General features: G+C 36.6%; 1 pseudogene; it reads left to right on the top strand.

Moving 5' to 3' along the window:
- The first annotated feature begins 12,430 nt into the window (after positions 1 to 12,430).
- LOC113242113 (heterogeneous nuclear ribonucleoprotein D-like) lies at positions 12,431 to 13,434 on the top strand (annotated as a pseudogene).
- Positions 13,435 to 14,210: the final 776 nt, after the last annotated feature.

Below are 14,210 nucleotides of genomic sequence, written 5' to 3'. Positions count from 1 at the left end.
AAATTTTTCATGGACACTTTCAGGTTTTCTATATAGAATATCATGTCATCTGGAAATAGTGGAAGTATCTCTTCTTCCTTGTAAATTTGAATGCCTTTTATTTCTTTTTCTTGTCTGATTGATGTACATAGGACTTCCCATACTATTTCACATAGAAATAGTGAGAGGGGCATCCCTGTCTTGTTCCTGACCATAGAGGAAAAACTGTCAATTTTCTTTTTCCATAAAGGATGATATTAGCTTTGCTATTCATATATGTCCCTCATTATGTTGAGGTATGTTCCCCCTAAACCTATGTTGTTCAGGGTTTTCATCATGAATGGATGTTTTACTGTGTCAAATGCTTTTTCCTGTTTTTAAAGATTTTATTTATTTATTCATGAGATACAGAGAGAGAGAGAGGAGAGAGAGAGAAAGGCAGAGGGAGAAGCAGGCTCCCTGTAGAACAGGGAGCTCAATGCGGGAATTGATCCCAGGACCCTTGGATCATGACCTGAGCCAAAGGCAGACGCTTAACCAACTGAGCCACCCAGGGGCCCCTCAAATGCTTTTTCTACATCTATTGAAATCATTACATGTCTCTTTCTTTTATTAATGTGATGTATCACATTGATTGATTTGAGAGTATTGAACCATTCTTGCAACCTAGGCATAAATCCCCTTGATTGTAGTGAATGATTTTTTAAAACATGTTTTTGGATTTGGTTTGTTAGTATTTTATTTAGAATTTGTGCATGTATGTTCATCAGTGATATTGGTCTGTAGATTTCATTTATAGTGGTGCCTGATCTGTTTTTGGTATCAGAGTAATGTTGGCCTGATAGAATGAATTTGGAATTTTTCCTCCCTTTTTTTAAATTTTTTAAATAGTTTCAGAGAGTAGGCATTAACTCTTTTTTAAATGTTTTGTAGATTTTTCCCATGAAGACTTCTAGTCCTGGACTTTTCGTCTGTTGGAAGTATTTTTATTATTATTATTATTACTGATTCAATTTCTTTGCTGGTTGTCAGTCTGTTCAATTTTTTGATCTTCCTGTTTCAGTTTTGATAGTTTATTTATTTGTAGGAATTTATCCATTTCTTTTATTTTTTCCAACTTCTTGCATATAGATTTTCATAATATTTTGTTTCAATTGTTCGTATTTTTGTGGTGTTGGTGGTTATTTCTCTTCTCTTACTTGTGGTTATATTCATTTGGATCTTTTCTCATTTTTTTTTTTTTTGATGAGTCTGGCCAGAGATTTTTCAATTTTTTAATTTTTTTTTCAAAGAATCAGCTCCTGATTTCATTGATCTGTTCTATTGTTTTTTAGTTTCCATATCATTTATTTCTGCTCTAACCTTTAATATCTCTCTTTTTCTACTAGATTTTGGCTTCATTTGTTATTATTTTTATATCTCCTTTAGGTGTAAGTTTAGGTGGTTTAATTGAGGTTTTCCTTGCTTCTTGAGTTAGGCCTGTATTGCTATATAATTCTCTCTTAGGACCTCTTTGCTGCACCTGAAATGTTTTGCACTATTGTGTTTTCTCTCTTTCTTTTTTTTTTTCAATGTTATATATCAATTTTATTTCAGTAAAGCTGGAAAAATCAAATTTAAAAAATTTTAGTACATTAGTTTTTGATATAATGTTCAATGATTCATTAGTTCAGTATTGTTATACTGAACCAGTGCTCATCATATCACATGCCCTCATTAATGCCATGTACTGTGGTGTTTTAATTTTCATTCATTTCCACGTATTGCTAGATTTCTTCATTGATTTCCTGGTTGACTCATTCATTCTTTAGTAGCATATTGTTTAACTTCCATGTATTTGTTGTCTTTCCAGATTTTATCTTGTGGTTGACTTCTAGTTTCATAGTGTTGTGGTCAGTTTGTTTCTCAGAAAAGTTGCATGGTATGACTTACTTTTGTATTTGTTGAGGCCTGCTATGTGACCTAATATGTACTCTGTTCTGGAGAATGTTCCATGTTGAACTAGAAAATAATGTGTATTCTGCTGTCTTAGGACACAGTGTTCTGAGTATACCTGTTCAGTCCATTTGGTCCAGGGTATCATTCAAAGCCACTGTTCCTTGCTTATTTTCTGTTGACATGATCTCTTTATTAATGTAAGCAGGGTGTAAAAATCACCCATCATTATTGTATTATGATCAATTAATTCCTTTATGTTTGCTCTTAATTGTTTTATGTATTTGGGTGCTCCCATGTTAGGTGCATAAGTATTTACAATTGTTATATATTTTTGTTGGATTGTCCCTGTTATTATGATATAGTTCCCTTCCCCATCTTTTAGTACAGTCTTTAGTTTAAAATCTAATTTATCTGATATAAGGATTGACACCCCAGCTTTCTTTTGATATCCATTAGCATGATAAATTGTTTTCTACCCCCTCACTTTCAACTGGAGGTGTCTTTGGGTCTAAAATGAATCTCTTGTAAACACTTTTTGTTTTAAAGTCCAGTTTGTCTGATAAGTGTATTGAGACTCTGGCTTTGTTTTGACATCCATCTGTGAGAAAAATGTTTCCCACTATCTCACTTTTGATCTGCAGGTGTCCTTAGGTTTTAGATGAGTGTCTTGAAGGCAACGTATAGATGGGTCTTGTTTTTTTAATCCACTCTGATACCCTATGTGTTTTGATATGAGCATTTAGTCTATTTAAATTCTAAGTAATCATTGATATATATGCATTTATTGCCATTTTATCCTTTGTTTTGTCATGTTTCTGGAGATTTTCTCTCTTCCCTTCTTGTCTTTGTCACTTTTGGTCTCCTTTTTACACTCAAAATGTCCTCTTTAATATTCCTTTCAGTGCTTGCTTAGTGGTCATGATCTACTTTAGTTTTTATTTTTCTGGTAAACTCTTTATCTCTCCTTGAATTCTTAATAATAGCCTTGCTGGTTAGTATATTTTTGGCTGCTGAGTTTACCTATTCAGCACTTTCAATATTTTCTGCCACTCCCTTCTGGCTTACTTTTTTTCTTTTTTAATTTCCAGCTAACCTTATGGATTTTCCTTTGTAAGTGAAGGACTTCTTTTGTCTTGCTGCTTTTAGAATTTTTTCTTAATCACTATATTTTGCAAGTTTAATTATGCTATGTATTTGTGTGCATCTGTTTTTTTAAATTATTATTTTGGTGGGAGTTCTGTGTGCCTTCTGGCTCTGGATGTCTGTTTCCTTCCCCAGATTAGGGAACTTTCCAGCTATTATTTTGTCAAATAAATTTTCTGCCCTGTTTTCTCTCTTTTCTTCTCTGGGACTCTTCTAATATGAATGCTATTATGTTTGATGGTATCTCTGAGTTCCCTAAGTCTCTTCCCATGTTGTATAATTCTTTTTCTCTTTAGTTCACCTTTATTATTTTCCATTATTTTGTCTTCTAGGTCAAATTAATTAATTAATTCATCTGCTTCTCCAAGACTGGGGTTTGTTGCATCAAGCCAGTTTCTAATCTCATTTATTGCGCTCTTCATCTCTGACTGATTCTTTTTTAACCCTTTTATGTCTGTGGTAAGGTTCTCACTTATGTCTTTTATTCTTTTTCTTAAGATTTTTAAAATTTATTTTAAATAGAGGGGCAGGTGGGACAGGGGGAGAGAAAATCTTAAGCAGACTCTGTGCTGAGTACAGAGCCTGACACAGGGCTTGACCTTATGACCTTATGATCATGACCTGAGCCAAAATCAAGAGTCAGACCCTAAACAAACTACATCACACAGGCGCTCTTTATATTATTTTCTCATTTCGGTGAGTATCCTTGTGATTCTTGTTTTAAATTCTCATTAGGCATTTTACTTATATCTGTTTTCACTTACATTTTTGGCCATAGACTTTTCTTGCTCTTTCATTTGGGATAAATTTCTCTGTCTTGGTATTTTGTCTAAGTTTCTGCCTTCTTCTGTATGTCAGAAAAACCAGTTATGTCTCCTACTCCTGAAAGTAACGACCTTATGAAGAAGAGGTCATGTAGTGCCTAGGTCCTGGTGCTGTATTTTGGCTGCTCTATCCTTCAGGTCAGTCATCTGCAGAGGCTATCCTTGTCTGTCATGTGCAATGTTTCATCCCTGGCCTGAACGTGGTGAGTTTTATCTAGGTGTGCTCTGGTCTGCTTGTGAAATGATACCTGACACCAACTCCACCAGAAGTGGAGCCCTGCAGAAGACTTTGGTCCAAAGATATGGTTTGGGCAAGGGTTTGTGCTGGTCTTTTGGGGAAGGAGCCCACTGCACCGAGACTCAGGCAAGCATGACTGAGAAGGGCAGTCCCATCAGAGCTCAACAGGGTGGGACTTAGTGTAAGCAAGTTAGGCAGCCAGTATCAGTGCTGTATTCCTTCCTATAGGTGCCCCTGTGTTTCACTGAGCTGCACAGAGGTGAATGGTCCTGGCCAGCTTCTTTGTTCCTGAAGTGGTGTCTCTGTGAATGCTGCCTCTCAGGGATGCACTCTGAGAAGGGAAAATATTATCTCCACTATGTGCCTCAGACATTCTTCAGATCACTCTTTCCAAGCTATGTGCCCCTGGGATGTTTGCCTGCCTTTTCTCCAGGAGCAGTCCCAATGCCCTGAGCCCCACTTCCCTCCACACTTTATCCCAGCCAAACTAACCTAAATCTCTAGGCTTTTACCCTACTGGCGGCAAAAGTTCATGAAATTCAGCCCCTCCAATTTTCCAAGCCAAAGGCTTTGAAGAAACTTTCCCCTTGTGTGTTCCCCTGCATGCTCCTCTCTCTCTTCCCCATGTCCACAACCATGGCTACCTTCCCTCTGCAGCACTAAAAATCCATTTCTCCCCTAAACCATGTCTCCATACTTCTTACCTTCTTTGATGTGGTCTCTTCTCTCCCTTTAGTTGTAGAGCTCATTCTGACAGGCTTCAGATTGATTTCTAGCGTATTTAGGATGTTTTGATAGTTATCTAGGTGTGTTTGTGGAGTGAAGTGAGCCTGGGGTCCTCCTTTTCCAGTGCCACCTTCCTCTCTTGAACAGTGCTCATTTGATGCCTTCTATCATCTCAATGAAATTTTTAAAAAAGTCATCTTAGAGTGGGGAAGAGAGAATGAGGAGTTGAATTGATAACAGAAAAAGCATGTGAAATAGTCATCTCTGGAAGTAAGGAGAGTAAATTGACTAAGGCAGGTGTCAGAAAATTATGGTCTATGGGCGAAATCTGACCATTGACTGTTTTTATGAATATTTTTTTTTCTGGACACAGAGCTGCTCATTTTTTTTCACATATTGTCTATGACTGCTTTATAATAACAAAGCTGACTATTTCCAATGGAGTCATCATGGTTCACAAACCCTATAATACTTACTATTTGGAGCTTGAAAAATGGTTGCCAACTCCTGGACTAGAGATATGTACTAGGATCACTTAACATTGTAAAAACCCACTTCAGGTTTTTTGACATAAATCTATTGTGAGACTAGTCAACATAGTTGTATATTTTCCTCCATCCTCATTGGGTTGCTTTGGAGAAGTTATAGAATGCAACCAGGGTTGCATTTTGCCAGACAATTGTGAGGGGGAGAAAAAGAGTCTAGGAAGTTATAAGTTTAGTTTCTAATGATAGATCATAGAATCTAATTAAGGTAATGAAGAAAGTGAAATAAAAATAAATATTTTAGAAAGGTTATTTCAGCAAAATGGTAGAATTGGAAACCCAGAAGCTCCTTCCTGCCACAGAGACACTGATTCAACAACAGTACACAGAACAATTCCCTTTTTGAGAAATGTAGAACCAGTTCAAAAGTTCCTGCACCTCAAGCAAGCACAATACAAGTGCATCAAACCTGGTGGTAACTCACATACCATGATTCCTACTTCTGGTTCAGCATGGCATGATGAAAAGGAAACTCCAAGCTACAAGCTTGTCCTTGGAGAGAGAAAGAGAACACTAAAACATACATCCAGTGTTCAGATATTTTAGGGACAGATTTTTGTCTTGTCTGGATCTAAGTGTTGGTAGGAGGAGGTGCCATATTGGGGGCTATTGAGAACAAAGTCAGTGACTTGGATGAGCACACAATCACTCACCATAATTCCCTCCCCAGTTGAGGGGAAGAAACACCACAACTACTGCCTTTCTTCCTGGGGAGGGAAAGAGTTGAAGCATACATACAATATATTAGCTCTTCAGAAAGCTGCCTGAGGTAGTGGTTTTTGTCTAGCCTGTCTCAGAAAGCTGATGGGATTCAGTGTACTCTAGAAGCCACGAAGACATGTAGGACAAAAGAGAACTGGGTGGCTTACTCCTGGCCTACAAGACATGATGCAACAGTCAAGGGAAATACAGCTTTAGGACCTGTCCTCAGAATGGAAAGAGAGGAGTGAAGCATGCATCCAACATTATGCATTTTCAGGGAGCCGGCCACTGGACAGGTTTCTGTCTTGACTGACTTGAAGCACTGGTCTTGGCATACATTAGAAGCCTGGTAGCTGCTGAAAACCAAACATAGCTGGGAATATTATTGCACGTCCAGATAACTTGTTGTACCATATACAATGAGGGAGCAAGAGATTATGAATCCCTTAAAAAAAACCCCAGAAAATCCCTCTATTTGGGATTTACATGCATAAATGAATGAGATGGAGCACTGTATAATAATAAACGGGACAATCCAGTAAGAAGATCTAACAATTACACATATTTATGCAACCAACATGGAAGCACCCAAAAATATAAAACAATTAATAGCAAACATAAAGGAATTCATTGATAATAATATAATAATAATAGGGAATTTTAACACCACACTCACATCAATGGGCAGATCACCTAAGCAGAAAATCAACAAGGAAATGATGGTTTTGAATGACACACTGGATCAGGTGGACTTCACAGATATATTCAGAATATTTTATCCCAAAGCAGCAGAATACACATTCTTTTCAAGTGCACATGGGCTATTCTCCAGAATATATCACATACTATATCATAAATCAGGCCTCAATAGATAAAATGGTTAAGATAATACCATGCATATTTTCTGACCACAATGCTATGAAACATGAAGTCATCCACAAGAAAAAAAAATTGGAAATACCACAAATACGTGGAGGTTAAAGTCCATCCTACCAAAGAATTAGTGGGTAACACAGGAAATTAAAGAATAAATTAAAAAATACATGGAAAAAAATGAAAAGGAAAACACCATGGTCCAAAACCTTTGGGATGTGGCAAAAGCAGTCATAAGGGAGAACTATATAGTAATACAGGTCTACCTTAAGAAGCAAGAAAACTCCCAAATAAGCAACCTAAACTTACACCTAATGGAGATAGAAAAATAACAACAAATGAAGCTTTAAGTGAGGAGAAGGGGGGAAATAAAAGAGACTAGGTCAGAAATAACTGAAATAGAAAGTTAAAAAAAAAAAAAAAACACCGAACAGTAGAACTGCTCAATGAAACCAGGAGCTGTTTGTTTGAAAACACTAATAAAAATTATAAGTATCTAGCCAGACTTATCAAAAAGAAAGGAGAAACGACACAAATAAATAAAAATCACAAATGAAATAGGAGAAATAAACAGCAATACCACAGAAATAAAAACAATTATAATAGAATATTATGAAAAATCATATGTCGACAAATTGGACAACCTCGAAGAAATGGGTAAATTCCTAGAAACATATAAATTACTGAAACTGTAAAAGCAAGAAAAGGAAAACATGAACAGACTGATAAGTATAAAGGAAATTGAATCAATAATCAAAAGTCTCCCAAAAACAGAAGACCAGGGTCAAATGGCTTCACAGGGGCATTCTACCAAGTATTTAAAGAAGCATTAAACTTATTCTTCTCAAACTATTCCAAAAATTATAATTGGAAGGAAAACTCCAAACTCATTCAAGGAGGCCAGCATTATGCTGATTTCAAAAACAGACAAAGACTCCAGTAAAAAAGAGAACTATAGGCCAATATCCCTGATGAACATGGATGCAAAAATTATTCACAAAATACTAAGAAATCAATTCCAACACTAGATTAAAAGAATCATTCACCACAATCAAGTGGGATTTATTCATGGGTTGCAAGGTTGGTTTAATATTCACAAATCAATCAATGTGATACACCACATTAATAAAACAAAGGATAAGAACGATATGATCCTGTCAATAGACACAGAAAAAGCATTTGACACAATATGGCATCTTTCTTGATTAAAAAACAAAAACAAAAACAAAAAACTTCAGTGTAGGGATAGAGGGAACATATCTCAAGATCATAAAAACCATATATGAAAAACCCACAGTGAATATCATCTTCAATAGGTAAAAACTGAGAGCTTTTCCCCTAAGATCAGGAACATGATAGGGATGTCCTCTTTCACCACTGTTGTTCAACATAGTACTGGAAGTCCTAGCCTCAGCTATGAGACAACAAAAAGAAATAAAACGCATCCAAATTAGCAAAGAAGAAGTCAAACTTTTACTCTTCACAGATAAAATGGTACTCTATGTTGAAAACTGAAAAGACTCCACCCCCCAAAATTGCTAGAACTTATACAGGAATTCAGCAAAGTTACAGGATATAGAATGAAAGCACAGAAGTCGATTGTATTTCTATACACTAACAAATATTGTTAAAATTTCTATAATATGAAAAGCAATGTACATATTTAATGCCATCCCTATGAAAACACCACCATCATCTTTCACAGTGCTGGAACAAACAATCCTAAAATTTGTATGGAACCACAAAGGAACCCAAATAGCCAAAGCAGTCTTGAAAAAGAAAAGCAAAGATGGAATCAGGCAACATGATGTCCCCAGCTTTGTTTTTCTTTTTCAACATTCCCTTGGTGATTCTGGTCTTCTCTGGTACCATACAAATTTTAGGATTGTTTGCTCCCGATCCTTGAAAAATGCCAATGGTATTTTAATAGGGATAACATTGAAAGTGTAGATTGCTCTGGGCAGGATAGATATTTTAACAAGGTTTATTCTTCTAATCCATGAGCATGGAATGTTTTTCAATCTTTTTGTGACTTCCTCAATTTCTTTCATAAGTGTTCTGTAGTTCCTAGAGTATAGATTCTTTACCTCTTTGGTTAGGTTTATTCCTAGGTGTCTTATGGTTTTGGGTGCTATTGTAAACGGAATTGGTTCCTTAATTTCTCTTTCTTCTGCCTCATTGTTAGTGTACAGAAAAACAACTGATTTCTGTGCATTGATTTTGTACCCTGCCACATTGCTGAATTGCTGTATGAGTTCTAGTAATTTGGGGTTGGAGTCTTTTGGGTTTTCCACATAAAATATCATGTCATCTGCAAAGAGAGAGAGTTTGGCTTCTTTTTTGCCAGTTTGAATGCCTTTTATTTCTTTCTGTTGTCTGATTGCTGAGGCTAGGACTTCAAGCACTATGTTGAACAATAGTGGTGTGAGTGGTCATCCCTGTCATGTTCCTGACTTTAAGGGTAAAGCTCTCAGCTTTTCCCCATTGATAATGATATTCACTGTGGGCTTTTCATAGATGGTTTTTATGATATTGAGGAATGTTTCCTTTATTCCTGTACTCTGAAGAGTTTTAATCAGGAAAAAATGCTGTATTTTGTCAAATGCTTTATCTGCATCAATTGAAAGTATCATAGGGTTCTTGTCTTTTCTTTTATTAATATGCTCTATCACATTGATTGATTTGCATATGTTGAGCCACTCCTGCAGCCCAGGAATAAATCCCACTTGGCTGTGGTGAATAATCCTCTTAATGTACTCTTGGATCCTATTCACTAAGATCTTGTTCAGTATTTTGGCATCCATGTTCATTAGAGATATTAGTCTGTGATTCTCCTTTTTGATGGGATCTTTGCCTGGTTTTGGGATCATGGTAATGCCGATCTCAGAGAAGGAGTTTGTAAGTTTTCCTTCTGTTTCTATTTTTTGAACCAACTTCAGTAGAATAGGTATTATTTCTTCTTTAAATGTTTGGTAGAGTTCCCCCTTGGAAGCCATCTGGCCCTGGACTCTTGTTTTTTGGGAGGTTTTTGATTACTGCTTCAATTTTGTTACTGGTTATTGGTCTATTCAGATTGTCTATTTCTTCCTGTTTCAGTCTTGGTAGTTTATAAGTTTCCAGGAAGGCATCCATTTCTCCCATGTTGCTTAATTTGTTGGTGTATAGTTGCTCTTAATAATTTCTAATAATTGTTTCTATTTCCTCGATGTTAGTCATGATCTCTCCCCTTTCATTCATGATTTTATTAATTTGGGTCCTTTCTCTTTTCTTTTTGGTAAGTCTGACCAGTGGTTTATCAATATTATTAATTCTTTCAAAGAACCAGCTTCTTGTTTTGTTGATCTGCTGTACTGTTTTTCTGGTTTCTATTTCATTGATCTTTTTTCTAATCTTTATTATTTCTCTTCTCTTGCTTGGTTTAGGTTTTATTTGTTGTTCTTTCTCCAGCTCCTTTAGGTGTAAGGTTAGCTTGTGCATTTGGGATTTTTCTATTTTTGTGAGAGAGGCTTGGATGCCTATGTAATTCCTTCTTAGGACCACCTTTGACAATATGGAGTTTCCTCAAGGTGTTAAAAATAGAGCTACCCTACTATCCAGTGATTGCAGTACTAGGTATTTACCTCAAAGATGCAGATGTAGTGAAAATAAGGGGTACATGCATCCCAATGTTCATAGCAGCAATGTCCACAATAGCCAAACTGTGGAAGGAGCTGAGATGCTCTTCAACAGATGAATGGATAAAGAAGATGTGGTACAATGGAATATTATTCAGACAGCAGAAAATATGAATACCCACCATTTGCATCAACATGGATGGAACTATACGGGATTATGCTAAGTGAAGTCAAGGAGAGAGAGACAATTATCATATGGTTTCACTCATATGTAGAACATAAGCAATAGCATGGAGGACAATATGGGAAGGGAGGGAAATCTGAAGGGGGATAAATCAAAGGGGGAGATGAACCATGAGAGACTATGGACCCCGGGAAACAAACTGAGAGTTTCAAAAGGGAGGGGGATTGGGGGATGGGGTAACAGTGTGATGGGTATTAAGGAGGGCATATGTCGTGATGAGCACTGGGTGTTATATGCAACTAACGAATCATTGAACACTACGTCAAAAACTAATGATGTACTATACAGTACCTAACTGAAAGTAATTTTAAAAAAAGAAAATCAAAACTGGAGACAATACAATTCTAGACCTCAAGTTATATTATAAAGCTGTAGTGAGACAGTATGGTACCGGCACAAAAATAAACATATAGATCAATTGAACAGAATAGAAAATCCAGAAATGGACCTATGATAGTATGATCAACTATTTGGCAAAGCAAGAAAGAATATCCAGTTGGAAAAAGGTTTTCAAAGAATTGTGTTGGGAAAACTGGACAGCAATATGCAAAAGAATGAAACTAGACACTTTCTTATACTGTACACAATAATAAATTCAAAATGGATGAAACACCTGAATTGGAGATAGGAAACCATTAAAATTCGAGAGGAGATCACAGGCAGTAAACACTTTGACATTGGTCATAGCAACGTCTTACTAGATATGTCTCCTGAGGCAAGAGGAAAAAAAGGAAAAATAAACTATTGGGACTTCTTCAAGATAAAAAGCTTCTGTACAGCAAAGGAGAAAACCAACAACACTAAAAGGCAACCTATGGTATGGGAAAAAATATTTGTGAATGACATACCTGATAAAGGATTACTATCCAAAACATATAAAAACTTATCAAACTCAACACCCAAAAAACAAATAATCCGGTTAAGAAATGGGCAGAATTCATGAATAGACATTTTTCCGAAGAAGACATACAAATGAAAAATGACATGAAAAGATGCTTGGGATGCCTGGGTGGCTCAGTCAGTTAAGCATCTGCCTTCAGCTCAGGTCATGATTGCAGGGTCATGGGATGGAGCCCTGCATCAGGCTCCCTGCTCAGCGGGGAGTCTGCTTCTCCCTTTCCCTCTGCCTGTCACTCCCCCTGCTTGTGCTCTCTCTTTCTCTGACAAATAAATAAATAAAATCTTAAAGAAAAGAAGAGATGCTCTACATCACTGATCAGGGAAATACAAATCAAAACTACATTGAGATATCACCTAACATCTGTCAGAATGGCTAAAATTAACAACCCAGGAAACAACAAATGTTGGTGAGAATTTGGAAAAACAGGAATCCTCTTGCTCTGTTGGGAATGCAAACTGGTGCGGCCACTCTGGAAAACAGTATGGAGATTCCATGAAAAGGTAAAAATAGAACTACCCTTTGACTCAGCAATTATACTACCAGGTATTCACCTAAAGGATACAAAAATACTGACTCAAAGGGATACATAAACCCTGATGTTTACAGCAGCATTATCAACAATAGCCAGATTATGGAAAGAGCCTAAATGTCCATCATCTAATGAATGGATACATAATGGGATATTACTCAGCTATAAAAAGGAATGAAGCTCTTCTGCCACCATTTTAAATCCAGCTCCATACAACGCTCCACTGTCACTGCTGCCACAACCCAGACTGTGGACCAGCAATCCTGGCTGACAACTCCACCACCATAGAGGACAGGAAGGAGTCCAGCAACACAGAGGAATTCACAGAGGGATCCAAGATCAATGTAAGCAAGAATCACCAGGATAATGGTATAATGTTTATTGGAGGCTTGAGCTGGGATATAAGCAAGAAAAATCTGACTGAATATTTGTCTCGATTTGGGGAAATTGTAGATGATACAACTAAAACAGATACAGTGACTGGAAGATCAAGAGGATTTGGATTTGTGCTTTTCAAAGATGCTGCTAGTGTTGATAAGGTTTTGGAACTGAAAGAACACAAACCAGATGGCAAATTGATGGACCCCAAAAGGGCCAAAGCTTTAAAAGGGAAAAAACCCACAAAACAGGTTTTTGTGGGTTGATTGATTCCAGATACTTCCGAAGAACAAATTAAAGACTATTTTGGAGCCTTTGGAGAGATTGAAAATATTGAACTTCCCATGGATACAAAAACAAATATGTTTTATCACTTATACAGATGAAGAGCCAGAAGAGAAATTGTTAGAAAGCAGATATCATCAAATTGTTTCTGGGAAGTGTGAAATCAAAGTTGCACAACCCAAAGATATATATATAGGCATCAACAGCAACAACCAAAAGGAGGAAGAGGTGATGCAGCTGGTGAACGAGGTGGTATTAGGGGTCATGGATGAGGTCAGAGCCAAAACTGGAACCAAGGATTTGATAACTATTATGATCAAGGATATGGAAATTACAATAGTGCCTATGGTGGTGATCAAAATTATAGTGACTATGGCGGCTATGATTATACTAGGTATAACTATGGGAACTATGGATATGGACAGGGATATGCAGACTACAGTGGTCAATAGAGCACTTACAGCAAAACATCCCAAGAGGGTGGCAATCACCAAAACAATCACCAGCCGTACTAAAGGAGGATGTTGGAGAAAACAGGAGGGGATTGCTAAAGTTAACACATCTTGCAAGACGACATTGAAGATTGGTCTTCTGTTGATCTAAGACGATTATTTTGTAGAAGAGTTTCTGGTGTACAAGACACAACTGTGTCCAACTGTATATAGTTGCCAGTTAATTTTCTTTATTTTTACTTTGTTTTTTGCTATCTGTTTTATGACTCGATGTGGATTTGTGTTTATTCAAATTTTATTTGTATGACTTCATGTTAAACTTCAAATAAATGCTTCCTTATGTGAAAAAAATGAATGAAATTTTGTCATTTGCCACACTATGGATGGAGCTAGGGAGCAATATGCTATGTGAAATAAATCGGTCAAGGAAAGACAAATACCATATGATTTCAATGAAATGTGGAATAAAAGAAACAAAACAGATGAACTTAGGGGGAAAAAAGAGAGAGACATATAATAAAACAGACTCTTAACTATAGAGAAAAACTGAACGTTGCTGGAGAAAAGGTGGGCGAGGGATGAGTTAAATGGGTGGTGGGTATTAAGGAGGACACTTGTGATAAGCACTGGGTATTGTATGTAAGTGATGAATTACAAACTTCTGCACCTGAAACTAATATTACACTGTATGTTAACTAATTGGAATTTAAGTAAAAACTTGAAAAAAAATCCAATAGAATAGAACAATGAAACCAGGAGCTGGTTCTCGGAAAAATCAATAAAATTGATAAACCTCTAGCCAGACTTGTCAAAAAGAAAGATAAAGACCCAAATAAATA

Source organism: Ursus arctos, chromosome X, assembly GCF_023065955.2.
Source record: "Ursus arctos isolate Adak ecotype North America chromosome X, UrsArc2.0, whole genome shotgun sequence".
Taxonomy (NCBI): domain Eukaryota; kingdom Metazoa; phylum Chordata; class Mammalia; order Carnivora; family Ursidae; genus Ursus; species Ursus arctos.
This window is presented reverse-complemented; position numbering and strand designations above follow the sequence as displayed.